The 4,112-nt window shown below is 33.6% G+C and overlaps 1 protein-coding gene across 1 annotated transcript in view; it reads left to right on the forward strand.

Annotated features, from left to right (window-relative positions):
* LOC124402492 (retinoic acid receptor gamma-like) overlaps positions 1 to 410 on the forward strand; it is a 35,403-nt gene extending 34,993 nt beyond the window's left edge. Inside the window, 1 exon segment of the mRNA XM_046875562.1 lies at positions 1 to 410. This exon segment is cut by the window's left edge and continues 403 nt beyond it. The gene's annotated coding sequence lies outside the window, so the exon portion shown is untranslated.
* The last annotated feature ends 3,702 nt before the right edge of the window (positions 411 to 4,112 follow it).

Genomic DNA, 4,112 nt, shown 5'->3' on the forward strand with positions numbered 1-4,112 from the left:
TGATTTCCCCCTCAAATTAGCCTCAGTTCTGAATAAAGGTAATCAATCTAGCATTCACATTAATGCTGAAAAGGACAAGAATTTGTGAATATAACATGAATGTTATATCCTGTCAGATTTCCTCATTTTAGCCTGATAGCTAGCAATAGCAATACATGTGTCTAAATAGGACAAACCCTCATGCTAGCTAGACATATCAAATTAGCTAAACATCCTGTCAGGTTAGGCCAGTGTTAGCCAGCTAGCATTAGAAGCAATGATTACAAACGTCTGAATGGAGCAAAAATCGCAGCCAAGCCGATAATGTTATCCAGATTGTTAAAATCCTCTCAGAAACCCTGCACATGTTAGCCAATTAGCTAGAATTAGCAGTAAAGGTGACATAAAAAGGTGTGTGTGTGTGTGTGTGTGTTTGTATACTGCTAACTGCTATATCTATATCTATATATAAATAAAAACTGAAATTCAGAAATCTAGTGTCAGGTAGCAATTCCAGGATTTTAGCCATACGAGGGGAAAAAAACTTTTTTCTGAGGATGGTGGACTGAAAGCTAAAGAACATTATGAAAGTGACACTTTGAACTGAACTTTCTTCTTGAAGCAAATCCAAAGGAAAAAAAAGAAGAAGAAAAAAAGTCCTCACATTGGAACAGAAATGTTTGCAGCCTCAAATCCCAGTTAAAATAAACATTAAAATTCTAGACTTTACAATCTGGTATTGAAGATTTTCATGATCATATTTTCATCTTTAAGATTATTGGGATCTGCACAACACAAGTGGAAATGTATTTTTTATTTTTATAAAAATTCACTTTTTCAAAGACGAGACTGAAATTCTTTTTGGGGACTTTATTTTTATATTTTTTTGAAATTCAAGATTGTTGTTTGTTGTTTTTATTCACCAAGACACATTGTTCCCTTTTATGTAACTTTATTTAATGACCAAAAAACCCTGAGCATAATTTCAAAAAAACATTTTTAAGCTATTAAAGTTTTAGAAAACTCAGGGCATTAAAAGGATAAAATGTTAAAAACAAAAAGAAACACACCAAAGCCAAATATTTCCTTTAAAATCTAAACTCATTGAGTAAAGAATGTACTCATCATTCCAGTGAGAATTAAAAGCCATTAGTGACCTTATGAATAAGTAACATTTATTGTACGATGCTTTTTTTTTCATGCAAAAACACACACTCTGTGCCTTATATCATTCTGGTTTCATTACAGTACAGGATTATTGTGATTATTCATTGTTAAATATTTATTTGAAAACATTTGCAGGATAAATTTTTCCTTTGCTAACTCTTTCCGGTGTTTTGCCACATTAGAATATTCAGCTATATTCCTGCTATATTGTTTGTCGCTTCTTTTATTTGCTGTACAGTTTTCGAATCTACGCCAAGTGTGTGAGCGATACCGCAGTTTTCGTATCGTCTCGTACCGGTTTATTATGTATGCACTGAGATCCGGAGTTCTGACAGGGTTCATTATGACCTGCGATTTCCTGCACGTGATAGTGGAATTGTGACGTAATGATCGTCTACACTCCACCAAAACCTTCGCACACTTACTCTGTACCTAAGCCATTTCTGTACTCTGTATACTGCGTGTAAATGTGTGTGTGTGTGTGTGTTAACATTCGAACCCTACGTTAGTATTATATCTCATTTATAAGTGATAAAATAACGTCGAACAACTCAACCAATCAGAAAGAATTCACATGCTCACATGATGTTGGTCAATGTTTGTGTTCAGAACTGAAACTTAAAAGAAATTGGAAAACGTGGATAAATTAAAGTGGTACAGTAGAGCGTAAATTAGCATAAAATAAAAGAAATTACGCTTTTTAATAGATCTCATTAGGAAGTACAAAAAAATTAAGCTTATGTTAATTCGAATAAAATCATTAAATAAAAAAAACAGCAGGCGTTAAAATGTAATAAAAATTTTTAATTATAAATAAAAATCATGGTGAAAATAGTAAAAAAAAATAAAACATTTGTCACGAATATTATGAATCTTTGTTTTATATATTTCACGTTTTAATGACAAATACTAATGAAGGGTTACTGTTAAAAAAAACATTGCAATAACACACACACGTGCCTCTAAAAGCTTTTTCTCGTTCAGGTGAAACAGAGGAACACGTGATGATTTACAGCTTCTCGATTCAAATGTAGCATTAAAACCGCCGCATGCGTGTTTTTTACTTTTTATTATTTTTTGAGGACATTTTTTGTTTACAATTATTGCAAGAAAGTGTTTTTTTATACATTAGTGTATCTTTTGTCTGTGCATGCGTTTTATCCATACATAATGAACATTGCTATTATGGATGTAAAGTTTTCTTCTGATTTGTAGTTTGCGTTTTGTTTTTCTGTTTGTCGTCTTTTTTGCGTCATTTATATGTCATTAATTTGTGGCTATTTTTGTCTTTTTATATTTTCAACCATCAGAAAAATTCCAATCTTGCATCCGTTGTTTATGACATGAATAATAATATTTATGCTTTAAACCAGTTTTCTTTGCGTTGTTGTATGAGACAAATCACCAAACGCAGAAATTCTCAACATTTTTTCCTTCTGAAACCCTGGTTTGGATTTTATTATGAAAGTAAACTTCTCTTTGTGGTGTATAACTATTGTTTTGTTAATGATTCCGATTTTTTCCACCTTTATAACAACTGTTCGTGACCTTGCACAGGACTGGGGAATAAAACGAGACCTGGCGTGATTCAAGTTGGAAAAAAGTTTGTATTGTAATCGCTTACTAGTTTCTCTTTTTGTTGTTGGAAATGTTCCCCATTTGTTTTATAAAGAGTTTTCACAAGTATGTAAAAAAGTGTGTGGTGTTTTTTTTACCCCAGAACTTTCTCTTGTTTTTCCGTCCGTTTTTCTTCTACATGGTCTTAATAGGAGCCGTTGATCATATCATCGTTATCTCCTGCCCTGGATACGAGTCTCGTTGTGAGTCTCAGTGCGTCTCATTAGCGAGGTGAAGTGAAACCTGTCGCTTTCTCACCTGAAGAAAAATCACCAGACACTGAAAAAATGGAAACTGGGGACACTAACAAGCGGAACAAGACTTCAACATATAAATCAGGGGCTTCTGAGACTCTAATGGGCTTTTTTATTTATATACATTGTTTGGCCAAAAGTATTGGGACACCTGACTTTTCCAGCACTACAAAGTTTGAATGAAATGTGCTATTCACTTGAAATAGGAGACCAAATCTATAAACATCTGCTTTACATGGGTTTGGGTTAGGGGTGTAGCTATCATTTCAAAAGTGGGGGGGACGAAATGTGTAGTGTTACCTGTTTTTTTTCCTCCACTAAAAAAGTGAGGGGGACGAATTAACTTTTTATAAAAAGTGCGGGGGACATGTCCCCCGCGTCCCCCGCGTAATCTACGCCCCTGGTTTGGGTGGAAGATCTGCTGCTATAGAGCTTTAAACCCTTTTGAAGTGAAAATGAATGTGAACGCTGACTGCACCCCAGGATTCCTGTCGAATAACACGCTTGTGGCTGAACAAATCTCCACAAATCTCCACAAACACACTCCAATATCTAGTTTAACATCTTCCCAGAAGAATAAGGTTATCCCAGGTTATTATAAGAGCACATGGGGACTGCATTTGGATGTTCAAAACGAAGCAAACACAACCGCATGTTTAGGTGTCCACAAACTTTTGGCCATAATCGGTGTGTGTATACATATTAAAAACGTGTATAATGTTTAGAATTATCACAGTTTTAAATAGACAATGAGGTGAAGAAGATATTAAAATGTCATCAAAAAGCAGGAAATTGTACAGCTTTTAATTTTATTGCTTTAATTTTCTATCCATGTAACCGGAAATCCCACAAAATCAAAATAAATAAATAAACATTATATATATATATACAAACAGCAGAATAAACATAGCAGATTAATTGAGAAACAAAGGAACCAGCAAAAAGGCAAAAAATATAATAAAATAATATAAAGGCAATAAAAAAAGAAAGTGATGAAGATGTAGAGGAAGGAACTGTAAATTTAATGTTAATGTTTTTTGTTTGTTTTTTCCTAGCAAGTCAGAAAAAAATGTAAGAAAAGCAGGAAGAAGGGGA

The sequence above is a fragment of the Silurus meridionalis genome, chromosome 19 (genome assembly GCF_014805685.1).
Source record: "Silurus meridionalis isolate SWU-2019-XX chromosome 19, ASM1480568v1, whole genome shotgun sequence".
Taxonomy (NCBI): domain Eukaryota; kingdom Metazoa; phylum Chordata; class Actinopteri; order Siluriformes; family Siluridae; genus Silurus; species Silurus meridionalis.